This window comes from Artemia franciscana, chromosome 1 (assembly GCF_032884065.1).
Source record: "Artemia franciscana chromosome 1, ASM3288406v1, whole genome shotgun sequence".
In the NCBI taxonomy this organism is placed as follows: domain Eukaryota; kingdom Metazoa; phylum Arthropoda; class Branchiopoda; order Anostraca; family Artemiidae; genus Artemia; species Artemia franciscana.
Genome location: NC_088863.1, coordinates 69729702 through 69745135, shown reverse-complemented (window position 1 = coordinate 69745135; position 15434 = coordinate 69729702). Strand labels below are relative to the sequence as shown.

The window sequence follows — 15434 nt, the reverse complement described above, 5'->3', positions numbered from 1 at the left end:
TATGACGAAGGTAAAATCGTTAATCTTCCAACGTTTGTGGTATTACCGTCATTTACAACTGCATCTCGCAAATGAATGTATTGTTAAGAGCGGAGCTTGGTCTGATTCAGGCGGATATATAGCAAACATTCTGATTCAATTTTTGCATACATATCAACGACATATTGGTGAAACAATTGACGGCATTTTAAAATATAATTCTCTTCATCCTGCCGAATCATTAGTCTATAGGAATAATAATGCATTGCACTGAAAAAAACTGATATTCTACCATAATGATTGCCACTTCGTGGATAGTCGGAGCATTGTATCTACGCACATGTTGGCCAGGAGGAGTTTTGTCAGCGAAAGTAACAATTTTATGCGTATCAGTAGGCATCAAAACGATGATTGTTTTGAACAGACGCACTAAAATATTATTTTCGTGGAAAAGATGTTGCAATTGGGAAACGATTGTCCTTTCAACGTTGGGAGAAATTTCGCAACGTGCATTCAATTCAGAATTTCAATCACTGATTAAGTACAATTGTAAAAATTTATGATTCTCGCCTGAGAATGGTAGAAGGGACCCTGTTTAAAAGCTAAAAAAATAAAAAACCTAAAAAAAGAGAAAACATGTATAAAAATAAAAAAAGCTAAGAAACTAAAAGAAAATAAAATTAAAAAGAAAAAACTAAATAAAGAGAAAACCTAAAGAAAAAAGTAAAAAAATTAAAAAAAGGTAAAAAACTAAAAAGAAAAAGCTAAAAAAACTAATAAAGCTAAAAAACTAAAAAAATAAAAAAAATTAAAAAAGATAAAAAAAAAAAAAAAAAAAAAAAAAACAAAAACAAAAAAAAATAAAAAATGTAAAAACTAAAAAAAAACTAAAGAAAAAAACAAAAAACTGAAAAAGCTTAAAAAGAAAAAAAGAAAAAAGAAAACCAAAAAATAAAAAATAAAAAAATAAAACCTAAAAAGGAGAAAAACTTAAAAATAAAGAAGAAAAAGAAGACTAAAAAAGAGGAAAAAATAAAAAACTTTAAAAATAAAAACTAAAAAGAAAAAAAGGATCAAAACTAAAAAAACTAGAAGAATAAAAAACTAAAAAAAGAGGAAAAAACTAAAAATGAATACAAATTAAAAAAGAAAAAACTGAAAACAATAAAAAGAAAAACTAAAATAACAGAAAAACTGAAAAACATCAAAAATCTAAGAAAAAAAAGAAAAAAGAAAAACTAAAAAGGACTAAAAGATCAAAAAACTAAAAAAATAAAAAAATAAAAAGAAAACAAAAAAAACTAAGAAACAAAAAAAAATAAATAAAAAGAAGAATAAAAAATAAAAAATACAAAAACTAAAGAATAATAAAGAAAAAATAAAAAACTAAAAAAAACAAAACAAAAATGCAAAAATTAAAAAAGAAAAAAATAAAAATAAAAAAAGAAAAACGAAAAAAAGAAAAAACTGAAAAAAACTAAGCAGAAAAAACTAAGCACAATGGCGATCATTTAAAAACAAAACAAAAAAGAGGTTTCCGTTCTTTTTCATTTTCTTTACCACTCTTTTAATCAAGTATTTAATAATACTATTTTTGAATAATAAGTATTCAAAAAAATTTAGTCTATTCCATTTTATCAAATTTATCTATTCCATATAAAAAATTCAACCATTTCAGATCCTTGCGACGCGTAGGATCGAACCTACGAACCTTCACTTTGAAGCTGCGGAATCGTCCAGTACACCATCGCAAGGTATTTAATATTTTTGTTGTTATTTAACAAGGATAATTTAAGACTGTACATATAATACTATAACATATGTATCTATATATTTATCTCTATATATATGAAAATAAGCTGTATGTTCGAAACACTATCTATATATCACAATAAGCTGTATGTATTTTTCGTTTGAGGGTTTGCATATGACTTGTGAAAAATAAAAAGAAGAAAAAAAGTAGAAAACTAAAAAAACTAGAAATAAAAAAAAAATAAAAAAGAAAAATAAAAAAGGAAAAAACCTAAAAAGAAAAAATATAACAAAAAATGGTAAGAAACTAATAAGAAAAAAAACTTAAAAAAACTAAAAAGTTTAAAAGCTAAAAAAATAAAAAACTAAAAAAAAAGAGAAAACATGTATAAAAATAAAAGAAGCTAAGAAACTAAAAGAAAAAAAAAGAAAAAGAAAAAACTAAATAAAGAGAAAACTTAAAGAAAAAAGTAAAAAATTAAAAAAAGGTAAAAAACTAAAAAGAAAAAGCTAAAAAAACTAATAAAGCTAAAAAACTAAAAAAAAAAAAATTAAAAAAGATAAAACAAAAAAAAAACAAAAAACAAAAAAACAAAAAACAAAAAAAAATAAAAAATGTAAAAACTAAAAAAAACGAAAGAAAAAAACAAAAAACTGAAAAAGCTTAAAAAGTAAAAAAAAGAAAAAAGAAAACCAAAAAATAAAAAATAAAAAAATAAAACCTAAAAAGGAGAAAAACTTAAAAATAAAGAAGAAAAAGAAGACTAAAAAAGAGGGAAAAAATAAAAAACTTTAAAAATTAAAAACTAAAAAGAAAAAAGATCAAAACTAAAAACACTAGAAAAATAAAAAACTAAAAAAAGAGGAAAAAACTAAAAAAGAATACAAATTAAAAAAGAAAAAACTGAAAACAATAAAAAGAAAAACTAAAATAACAGAAAAACTGAAAAACATCAAAAATCTAAGAAAACAAAGAAAAAAGAAAAACTAAAAAAGACTAAAAGATCAAAAAACTAAAAAAAGAAAAAACTAAAAAGAAAAAACAAAATAAAACTAAGAAACAAAAAAAATTAAATAAAAAGAAGAATAAAAAATAAAAAATACAAAAACTAAAGAATAATCAAGAAAAAAAAAAAACTAAAAAAAAACAAAACAAAAAATTAAAAAACTAAAAAAGAAAAAAAAGAAAAATAAAAAAAAGAAAAACGAAAAAACGAAAAAACTGAAAAAAAGAAAAAATAAAAAGGAAAAACAGAAAAAACTAAGCACAATGGCAATCATTTAAAAAAAAACAAAAAAGAGGTTTCCGTTCTTTTTCATTTTCTTTACCACTCTTTCTTAATCAAGTATTTAATAATACTATTTTTGAATAATAAGTATTCAAAAAAATTTAGTCTATTCCAATTTTATTAAATTGTTTAAAATGTTAAAAACTGGTAATTGCACAAATATTTCAATATATTTTGACAATGGATTAAAGTAATTCGAAAACTTTAAAATAGAAACCCAAAATTTTGAGGTTTATTAGAAATTGTTGAGCTTTAAAATGCTAGGTACGTAAAGAAGATTTTTTCAAGTGTTAATTAATGTCAAAAGATAGACTGTTACAAAAAATTCCTCCTCCCACACAATCTCAGAAGCCTGAAATACCTGACTCCTGCGCAGATGAAGGTGATTTTGTCTCTGATGAGATGACAACCTATAAGACCCTGATGAAGGTGAAATTAACTGTTCAGCTTATTCAGACGAACTTCCACCCAAACTGATTCGAGAATATGCCCCTTTCATTGCGAAACCACTCTCAGTGATGATAAACCTTTGCTTTCGTATAGGGATTTTTCCAGCTGTTTGGAAGAAAGTTTACGTTAGAGTAATTCCGAAGGTTACTAACCCTAAGAGCTGTGACGAACTTAGACCTATTTTTCTAACACTATGCCTGGCAAAAGTGGCCGAGACCTTTATCATGAGGGCCTTACTTGATAAAATCAAGGAATCTATCAACCAGAGACAATATGGCGGACTGAAAAACTGTAATACCTCAGTGTACCTAGTGCGGATGTACGATAGTCTCCTCACGTGGGTCGAAAAGGGTCACAGTTTTGTCGACCTTGGTGCCATAGACTTCCGAAAGTAAAAAAAGTAAAGGATACCGCATTAGACTTTACAGTCCCTACCGGTGGTGCTGATCTCTATTTCTTGGCCCTTCAGCCAGGAAGGGCAATGGTGGGTTGGGGGCCAACTATCCTGTGCTTTCGCACACCCTTCCTGTTTACCTTCCCCAGATTTCTCCATAAGAAAAAGACTCTTACGCTTGTGTTGGACTTTCTCATTCAGAGGAAGCAGCTTATGTTTGCTCTCTATGAAGGTGATAGTAATCCCGAATGGTCCATATCCACCTATAGAGCCTCTGAAGGCACTAAGCTTGCAGCTATTGTATTCTTTTCTGTAACTAACTTCCTCATAGCTGACTATGACGACCGCTTCAAGTTCGTGGTCGATCTGTCATTTATCCTGAAATATTTAGTGAAAAAACAGAGTTGTGACGCCACAATGCAGTTCGAATTTTTTCAGTGACTTCACTAAAGAGTGCGCGGAGCTAAATCTTGAGATTAATCAGAACAAGTCTAAGATAGTACTCTTTAACCCGCTAAAAAGCGATGTTATGGTGCCAAATGTTCCATTCCTTCTAGCAAACAGTATCAAGATCCTTGATCAATCATAGGATCAAGATCCTATTTAGATATAGACTACTTACGACAACAAGTGTATACTACGAATGTTGACTTTTAAAATAAGACAGATTCGTATTGAAAGATATTTAGCTGTATATTAGTTCCAAGGCAATATGCAGCATTGTCTGTAATAACGATATTGACTTTTAATATTATCCAGAGTTTTTTTTTTTCTTTTTTGCCCCGTTCCTTCGGTCTTGAAATGCCAGGTGTCTCAGTTTTAAAAATGGTTTAATCTATTTTAAAAGTATACATAAAACTATATGAAACATGGAGGTTTGTCGACTGTTCAGCTCTTTATCTTGAAGAGAAGGCTACCACTTAGAAAGATCGGAATAAGACACAGTCCTTGAAACTGAGTCATCTACACAAATAAAAAATAGTTTTCAATAGCTCAATTTTTTATCTCAAGTTCATACCAACTTGTTTTCCTCAATACCTCATATTTCGGGCTCTGCAAATCGCTAGGTTACAGGCAAGCAAAATGACAAATATTTATATACTACTAGCTGTTGGTGTGGCGCTTCGCGCCACACCAACACCTAGTTAGTGAGGGCGCTTCACCCCCTCTCCAAGCCCCCCGCCCTCACGCGTAATTTGTTACGCGCCATATTTGTTACGCGCCATTGTAGTTGTGTCCCTATGTCCCACCTGTGAATATATATATATATATATATATATATATATATATATATATATATATATATTTATATGTATATATATATATATATATATATATACTAGCTGTTGGGGTGGCGCTTCGCGCCACCCCAACACCTAGTTGGTGGGGGCGCTTCGCGCCCCCCCCAAGCCCCCCCGCGCGCGTAAGTCGTTACGCGCCATATTAGTTACGCGCCATTGTAGTTGTGTCCCTATGTCCCACCTGTGAATATATATATATACTAGCTGTTGGGGTGGCGCTTCGCGCCACCCCAACACCTAGTTGGTGGGGGCGCTTCGCGCCCCCCCCAAGCCCCCCCGCGCGCGTAAGTCGTTACGCGCCATAATAGTTACGCGCCATTGTAGTTGTGTCCCTATGTCCCACCTGTGAATATAGATATATATATATATATATGGTTTTAACTACGTAAAACTTGCGAATATACAACATTCTTTGCTGTCCCATTGTCTTTGCATATAAATAGATTGTCAGGTTATCCCCCTGTTTCCCCCGGTGTCCCCGTTGTAGTTGTGTCCCTGTGTCCCGGTCGTCATTTATATTCCCTGTGTCCCGGGTCCCGGTCATCATTTGTATCCCGGTGTCCCGGTCTGTATATACATTCGTTTTTTAGTTTTGTTTTTCTCCTTTATTTTTTTCCTTTTTTTTTCTTTTTTAGCTTATTTAGATTTTTAGATTTTTTAGTTTTTTTTATTAGTTTTTAGTTTTTATTTCTTTTTAGTTTTTTTGTCCCGGTCGTCATTTATATCCCCCCTGTTTCCCCCGGTGTCCCCGTTGTAGTTGTGTCCCTGTGTCCCGGTCGTTATTTATATTCCCTGTGTCCCGGTCGTCATTTGTATCCCGGTGTACCGGTCTGTATATACATTCGTTTTTTAGTTTTGTTTTTCTCCTTTATTTTTTTCCTTTTTTTTTCTTTTTTAGTTTATTTAGATTTTTAGATTTTTTAGTTTTTTTATTAGTTTTTAGTTTTTTTTTCTTTTTAGTTTTTTTGTAGTTTTTACCTTCTTTTTAGTTTTGTTAATTTTTTTTTTTACTTGTGTCCTGGTCGTCATTTATACTCCCTGTGTCCCGGTGCTTTGTTGATTGCTAATCGAACATTCCTTTTGTCCTGGTCGCTTTCTCTTTGAGTGTCGTCATTTATTTTTTTCTTTTTTAGTTCTTTTAGTTTTTACCTTTTTTAGTTTTTTTTTAGTTTTTAGTTTTTTTAGTTTTTTACCTTTTTTTAGTTTTTTTAGTTTTTTAGCTTTTTTATTTTTTTTATTAGTTTTTAGTTTTTTTGTAGTTTTTGCCTTTTTTTTTAGTTTTTTGTCCTGGTCGCTTTCTCTTTGAGTGTCGTCATTTATTAGTTTTTTCCTTTTTTTTTTTAGTTTTTTATTGGTTTTTACCTTTATTTTAGCTTATTTTTCAGTTTTTTCCTTTTTTTTAGTTTTTTTTTATTTTTTATTTTTTTTAGTTTTTTACCTTTTTTTAGTTTTTTTAGTTTTTTTAGTTTTTTAGCTTTTTTACTTTTTTTATTAGTTTTTAGTTTTTTTTTGTAGTTTTTGCCTTTTTTTAGTTTTTTCAGTTTTTTTTTTAGTTTTTTATTGGTTTTTACCTTTATAGTTTTTTTAGTTTTTTAGCTTTTTTATTTTTTTTATTAGTTTTTAGTTTTTTTTGTAGTTTTTGCCTTTTTTTAGTTTTTTCAGTTTTGACGTCACCTAATCCAGTTTTTTCAGGTGACGTCACCTGACACATCCATCCACACATCCATCCACACATCCACAGACAGACAACTTATTTTTATATATATAGATATATATATATATATATATATATATATATATATATATATATATATATATATATATATATATATATATTTAACTACGTAAACCTTGCGAATATACAACATTCTTGGCTGTCCCATTGCCTGTGGATATAAATAGATTGTCAGGTTTAACGACTCTTGAACATGCAACATATAATTGTCCATGGGAAAACAATCCGTATTCAGATCTATGCCGTTTTTTTCTAATGATTGCCCTTGAGCTTTGTTGATGGTGATTGCTAATCCAATATTCCCTGTGTCCCCTTTGTCACTTATATATCCCCTCTTTGCCCTTCCGGCGTCACCGTTGTAGTTGTGTCCCTGTGTCCCGGTCGTCATTTATATTCCCTGTGTCCTGGTCGTCATTTGTGTCCCGGTGTCTTGGTCTGTAATTTCTCTTTGAGTGTCCAGGTCGCTATATATATTCCCTGTGTCACGGTCGTTATTTGTGTCCCGGTGTCCCGGTCTGTAATTTCTCTTGGACTGTCCAGGTCGTCATTTATATTCCTTGTGTCCCGTTGTCCCAATCTGTAACGTCAAAAAGTCTTCAATGGCTCTTTTGGTGCAGCCAGTTGAGGAAGTTTAACCTTTCCTGAGGCACAACATATTCCCATTGTTTCACCATTATTTTTCAAGGCCTTGCAATAGGGACAAATTTTAGACATAGTCCCGATTTGAGCACATCTACTCAAGCTATAATCATCAACTGGGGCTGTACCTGAATGCCAGGCGATAATTTTCACGTTGCTCTTGTGATTCCTCGGCACGCTTTCTTTTGGGATTATCTCTTTGTGCCACAAGCCTGTTTTTGCGTTGGTCTTATGATTCCTCGGCACACTTTCTTTTGGCATTATCTCTTTGATCCGTAAGCCTGTTTTCACGTTGTTCTTGTGATTCCTCGACACGCCATCTTTTTTTACTTTCTGTTTCAGCATCAAGTCTGGTTTCACGTTGCTCTGGTAGTTCCTCGACACGCCTTTTTTTCACTGACTCTTTCAACTGCCAGTCTGGTTTCGTGTTGCTCTCGTGGCTCCTCGACATGCCTTCGTTGTTCTAAATTGCAAATTCCTAATCTGGCCCTTTCTGTTTGAACTGCAAGCCGGATTTGGCGCTGCTCCAGTATTTCGTCCAGGTGTTCAATTTTTGGCAACATTCTAGGATAAATTCTGTTTGACAACAAATGACGCTTGGACAAATTTTCTTTGGAAACTTAGCATTCTAAAGGTCAAAAATTTCTAAGAAACCTCAAACTTTTCGGTTTCTGTTTTAAGGTTTTAGAATTACTTTAATCCATTGTCAAAATATATTGAAACATTTGTGCAATTACCGATTTTTTACATTTAAACAATTTAATAAAATTGGAAGAGCCTCAGTTTTTTTGAATGCTTATTATTTAAAAAAAAGTATCATTGAATACTTGATTAATATAGTGGTAGAGAAAATTAAAAAGAACTAAAACTTCTTTTTTTTAGTTTTTTAAATGATTACCATTGTGCTTAGTGTTTACTTTTTTTCCTTTTTTCAGTTTCTTTCTTTTTTTAGTTTTTCTTTTCTTATTTTTTTTCTTTAGAAATTTTTTTTCTTTTTTTAGTTTTTAATTTTTTCTTTTTCTTTTGTAGTTTTTTCTTTTTTAATTTTCTTCTTAGTTTTTTTCTTTTTTTAGTTGTTTGATTTTTTAGTTTTTATAGTTTTTATTTTTTCTTTTTTTCTTTTTTTCGATTTTTGATTTTAATTCAGTTTTTCTGTTATTTTAGTTTTTATTTTTTATTTTTTTTTAGTTTCTTCTTTTTTTTAATTTGTATTCTTTTTTAGTTTTTTTCCTCTTTTTTAGTTTTTTTAGTTTTTATCCATTTTTAGTTTTTAGTTTTTTCAATTTTTCACCTTTTAGTTTTTTTTTTCTCTTTTTTAGTTTTCTTTTTTTTCTTTATTTTTAAGTTTTTCTCCTTTCTTGGTCTTTCGTTTTTTGGTTTTTCTATCTTACTTTTTTCTTTTTGTTTATTCTTTTTTTAGTTTCTCATTAATTTGGTTTAATTAATTTAGTTTTTTTTAGTTTTTTTGTTTTCTTTTTCAGTTTTTTTTTAGTTTTTTCTTCTTTATACTTTTTTCTTTTTTAGCTTTTTCAGTTTTTTTGTTTCTTTGTTTTTAGTTTTTTTTTTTGGTTTTTTACCTTTTTTTTAGTTTTTTTTCTTTTTTTTCATTTATAACGGTATTAACGTGTATTAAATTTTTAAATTTTACAGCGTAAATTATTACATTTTTGTGTATATAGATTTGGTAATGGTGTGTACTTATGCATATCTAGATAAGGGCCAAATCATTAATGCATGCACTGTTAATAATACCCTATCAATATGAACGTTGACCAGGGTATTTAGTAGATTTGCAATCAAATACAGTTATGTATATTTGAACCCTTGACATGTATAAGTCATTTTATTCTACCTTATTTAGGTTAATTTTGAAGTTGACTATTTACCTTTTGATGTTTACTGATTGTAAAAAGTGTCAGTTTTTCTTACAAAAAAAAAAAAAACACAAATAGAACGATCGGGAAATCTTACTTTATTCTCCACTCAAACACGATCCTTTTTAAAAATCATACTGGTTCCTGACCACAATTCATCGTCCCCTCACTGATATTTTGGTGTTTTTTGTTTTTGTTCTTAATTCTCAACAGATATCATAGTGCATAACATCCATATAGGACTTTATTCTATTTGAAAAATTTCGGATTCAAAGGGTTTGATTGTTGGTAAACTTGGATACAGAATCCTTTCTCCATAAAGCTAAATTGAAATCCGATATGTAATAAATTATATTCCCTCTGAGGCTTTTATGGAGATTTGGCATTCGCAGCTAAAATACAATCATTCTTGATTTCAGCTTTTCAAGGGGGGAAACATGTTTTTTTATGGCCTAATTGAAGCCTGTTCATCTTCGAAGAGTCTTTTACATCTTGGGAGAAAACCAGGAGATGGTTTCTGTCTTTTAAAAAGATTTGTATTCCCCCACCAAAGATTTTTGTGGAAAAAACAGAATTAGTTTGCATTTTGCTTGCAGGCTCATTAGGTCAATGTTATACGAAAAAAACGAAGAACAAAAAATAATATGGAAAAAACAAAACAAATTTAAAGTGTAAAGTTGCTAGAATTTGTTTGCCGCGTTTTAATATAATTATTTGTTTATACTAAAAGTCTTTCAATGCAGTATCTTAAAAACTATTGGAGGCTAACTGTCCGAAATTTAGTTATTTAATTTAAAAAAAAATTGAAATCTGCACGGAAATACTTCAGAAACGAAAAACTCAACAACAAAAAATTGTTTCATTTTCAATTTTCGTCTTATTCGTTATTTTGGAGTTCATTTGTTACAATTAATTTCTACTCAAGTTGACGAAGGACTGCACAAGAACCTTGAAATATTCCAAAAAAAAACACTAAACGAATAAACAAAATTTAAATTTTGGATTAGACGAAGAGAATTAAAAATTAATTAGAAAATAATAGGACAAAGAATGGAAAAGAGGCAAATTCATGCCACTTGTCGGAAGGTTTTTCAGAAGCTCTATAGAAGGATTGTTTGCTCTCAAATAATTATTATTGCGCCACAGTGAAAGGGGCTTAGCAACAAATTTAATGGAATGTTCCTTCCCAAAGTTTCTAAAATAGCCCCTCCCCCGCGCGCGTTAAGTCGTTACGCGCAATACTAGTTACGCGCCATTGTAGCTGTGTCCCTTTGTCCCACCTGTGAATAGAGATAGATATAAATATATATTTTTAACTACGTAAAACATGCGAATATACAACATTCTTCGCTGTCCCATTGTCTGTGCATATAAATAGCATTTATATTCCCTGTGTCCCGGTCGTCATTTGTGTCCTGGTGTCCCAGTTTGTATTTTCTCTTTGAGTGTCCCGGTCGTCATTTATATTCCCTGTGTCCCAGTGTCCCGGTCGTCATTTGTGTCCCGGTGTCCCGGTCTGTAATTTCTATTCAAACAGTCCCTGTGTCTCAGTCGTCAATTATATGTCCCGCCTGTGCCCCCGGCGTCCCCGTTGTAGTTGTGTCACTGCGTCCCGGTCGTCATTTATATTCCCGGTCGTGATTTGTGTCCGGGTGTCCCAGTCTGTAATTTTTCTTTGAGGTTCCTGGTCTTCATTTATATTCCCTCTGTGTCGGTCGTCATTTGTGTCCCGGTCTGTAATTTATCTTTGAGTGTTTTTTCTTTTTAGTTTTTTTTAGTTTCTTACATTTTTTCAGTTTTTTTTCTTCTTTATTTTTCAGCGTCACTATGAAGTACATATCGCCGAACCTTTGTTTTTTAACTTAAATCTGGTAGGCATTGATGAACTTATCCAAGTCAAAATCCCAAACCCAATCATCATCGCTATCATTTTCAGTTTTGATATGTTTTGACTCTCGCTTTCCAGGTGGATTTTCATCTAACTGCGCGGTTTTGCGTTCTTTAGCCGCAAGCCTGTTTTCTTGCTGTTCTTGTGATTCCTCGGCACGCTTTCTTTTCTTACTTTCTCTATCAGCTGCAAGCCTGTTTTCTTGCTGTTCTTGTGATTCCTCGGCACGCTTTCTTTTCTTACTTTCTCTATCAGCAGCAAGTTTTTTAGCATAGACTCTTTGAGCAGCTTCCTCGGCTGTTGCCATTGTAGTTTCTTCAGTCATTTTACAATTAAACATTTTTCCGTGAACGCATGTCTTAAATACCATTAATGACGTCACCGTCATAGCAAAAATGACGACAACTAACTTCATGACGTCAGTCGAAACAGAAACATGACGTCACCTGACAGACAGACAACTTAATTTTATATATATAGATATATATATATATATATATATATATATATATCTATATATATAAAAATAAGTTGTCTGTGGATGGATGGATGGATGGATGTGTCAGGTGACGTCACCTGAAAAAACTGGATCAGGTGACGTCAAAACTGAAAAAACTAAAAAAAGGCAAAAACTACAAAAAAAACTAAAAACTAATAAAAAAAATAAAAAAGCTAAAAAACTAAAAAAACTAAAAAGGTAAAAACCAATAAAAAACTAAAAAAAAAACTGAAAAAACTAAAAAAAGGCAAAAACTACAAAAAAAAATAAAAACTAATAAAAAAAGTAAAAAAGCTAAAAAACTAAAAAAACTAAAAAAAGGTAAAAAACTAAAAAAAATAAAAAATAAAAAAAACTAAAAAAAAGGAAAAAACTGAAAAATAAGCTAAAATAAAGGTAAAAACCAATAAAAAACTAAAAAAAAAAGGAAAAAACTAATAAATGACGACACTCAAAGAGAAAAAAAGGCAAAAACTACAAAAAAAACTAAAAACTAATAAAAAAAATAAAAAAGCTAAAAAACTAAAAAAACTAAAAAAAGGCAAAAACTACAAAAAAAACTAAAAACTAATAAAAAAGCTAAAAAACTAAAAAAACTAAAAAAAAGGCAAAAACTACAAAAAAACTAAAAACTAATAAAAAAAATAAAAAAGCTAAAAAACTAAAAAAAACTAAAAAAACTAAAAAAAGGTAAAAAACTAAAAAAACTAAAAACTAAAAAAAACTAAAAAAGGTAAAAACTAAAAGAACTAAAAAAGAAAAAAATAAATGACGACACTCAAAGAGAAAGCGACCAGGACAAAAGGAATGTTCGATTAGCAATCAACAAAGCACCGGGACACAGGGAGTATAAATGACGACCCGGGGGAAACAGGGGGATATAAATGACGACCGGGACAAAAAAACTAAAAAGAAAAAAAAACTAAAAACTAATAAAAAAACTAAAAAATCTAAAAATCTAAATAAGCTAAAAAAGAAAAAAAAAGGAAAAAAATAAAGGAGAAAAACAAAACTAAAAAACGAATGTATATACAGACCGGGACACCGGGATACAAATGACGACTGGGACCCGGGACACAGGGAATATAAATGACGACCGGGACACAGGGACACAACTCCGGTACACCGGGATACAAATGACGACCGGGACACAGGGAATATAAATGACGACCGGGACACAGGGACACAACTACAACGGGGACACCGGGGGAAACAGGGGGATATAAATGACGACCGGGACAAAAAAACTAAAAAGAAAAAAAAACTAAAAACTAATAAAAAAACTAAAAAATCTAAAAATCTAAATAAGCTAAAAAAGAAAAAAAAAGGAAAAAAATAAAGGAGAAAAACAAAACTAAAAAACGAATGTATATACAGACCGGGACACCGGGATACAAATGACGACCGGGACCCGGGACACAGGGAATATAAATGACGACCGGGACACAGGGACACAACTACAACGGGGACACCGGGGGAAACAGGGGGATGTAAATGACGACCGGGACACCGGGACAGGGAATGGTCGATTAGCAATCACCATCAACAAAGCTCAAGGGCAATCATTAGAATCATGAGGTATAGATCTGAATACAGATTGTTTTCCCATGGACCATTATATGTTGCATGTTCAAGAGTCGGTAAACCTGACAATCTATTTATATGCAAAGACAATGGGACAGCAAAGAATGTTGTATATTCGCAAGTTTTACGTAGTTAAAACCATATATATATATCTATCTATATTCACAGGTGGGACATAGGGACACAACTACAATGGCGCGTAACTATTATGGCGCGTAACGACTTACGCGCGCGGGGGGGCTTGGGGGGGGCGCGAAGCGCCCCCACCAACTAGGTGTTGGGGTGGCGCGAAGCGCCACCCCAACAGCTAGTATATATATATATATATATATATATATATATATAAGCCCCCCCGCGAGCGTATGTTGTTACGCGCCATATTAGTTACGTGCTATTGTAGTTTTGTCCCTGTGTCCAACTACAGGTTTACCGACTCTTGAACATGCAGCATATAATTGTCCATGGGAACAACAATCCGTATTCAGATCTATACCTCATTATTCTAATGATTGCACTTGAGTTTTGTTGATGGTGATTGCTAATCAAACATTCCCTGTGTCTCCATCGTCATTTATATATGCCCCTGTGCCCCCACCGGCGTCCCCGTTGTAGTTGTGTCCCTGTGTCCCAGTCGTCATTTATAGTCGACAAACATGACGTCAGTCAACACAGAAATATGATGTCAGTCGACACACAAACATGACATCAGTCGACACACACGTCCCAGTCGTCATTTGTATCCCGGTGTCCCAGTCTGTAATTTCTCTTTGAGTGTCCCGGTCGTCTTTTTTTTCTTTTTTCTTTTTAGTTTTTTTTGTAGTTTTTCCCTTTTTTATTTTTTTTATTTTTATTTTTTTAGTTTTCTTTTTCTCCTTTAATTGTCATTTTTTTCCTTTTTTTTAGTTTTTTTTTCTTTTTTAGTTTTTTTTCTTCTTTTGTATTAATGCTAAAGCCAACATTCGAACCTGGAACCTCTCGGACCTAGAACCTCGGACCTTCTCTGTGTTCCCGTCGTCATTTATATATCCCCCTGTGCCTTTTTTTTGGTTTTTTACCCTTTTTTGATTTCTTAGTTTTTTTTCTTTTTTTTTTTTTAGTTTTTTTTGTAGTTTTTACCCTTTTTTTTAGTTTTTTGGTTTGTTTTGTAGTTTTTTACCTTTTTTTTTAGGTATTTTTATTAGTTTTTAGTTTTTTTTCGTTTTTAGGTTTTAGTTTTTTACCTTTTTTTACTTTTTTTAGCTTTTTTATATTTTTTTTTGTTTTTTTTTGTAGTTTTTGTAAGGTTTGAACCTGGAACCTCTCGAACCTAGAACCTGGAACATACCGTGTTACCAACTCAGCTACATCAGCTTGTATACTTTCGTTTTTGAATTGGTATATGATGAAATAATTCAGACTTCATATGCGGACAGACAGACAGACAGACATAACCCACAAAAAACTTATTTATATCTATATATATATATATATATATATATATATATATATATATATATATATATATATATATATATATATATATATATATATATATAATATATATATATATACTAGCTGTTGGCGGGGAGCTTCGCGCCACCCCAACACCTAGTTGGTGGGGGTGCTTCGCGCCCCCCCCCAAGCCCCCCTGCGCTTTTAAATCGTTACGCGCCATTGTAGTTGTGTCCCTGTGTCCCACCTGTGAATATATATATATATATATATATATATATATATATATATATATATATATATATATATATATATATATATATATATATATATATATATATATTTAACTACGTAAACCTTGCGAATATACAACATTCTTGGCTGTCCCATTGCCTGTGCTTAGAAATAGATTGTCAGGTTTACCGACTCTTGAACATGCAACATATAATTGTCCATGGGAAAAACAATCTGTATTCAGATCTATACCTCATTATTCTAATGATTGCCCTTGAGCTTTGTTGATGGTGATTGCTAATCGAACATTCCCTGAGTCCCCATCGTCATTTATATATCTCCCTGTGCCCCCCGGCGCCCCCGTTATTGCTGTTTCCCTGTGTCC

At 31.3% G+C, this 15434-nt stretch overlaps 1 protein-coding gene across 1 annotated transcript in view; it reads left to right on the top strand.

The window, feature by feature from the left end:
- Positions 1–826: 826 nt before the first annotated feature.
- Positions 827–15434, top strand: part of LOC136033342 (WD repeat-containing protein 47-like) — a 150249-nt gene continuing 135641 nt past the window's right edge. The window contains exon 1 of the mRNA XM_065714141.1: positions 827–1733. The gene's annotated coding sequence lies outside the window, so the exon portion shown is untranslated. The remainder of the gene's footprint in view (positions 1734–15434) is intronic.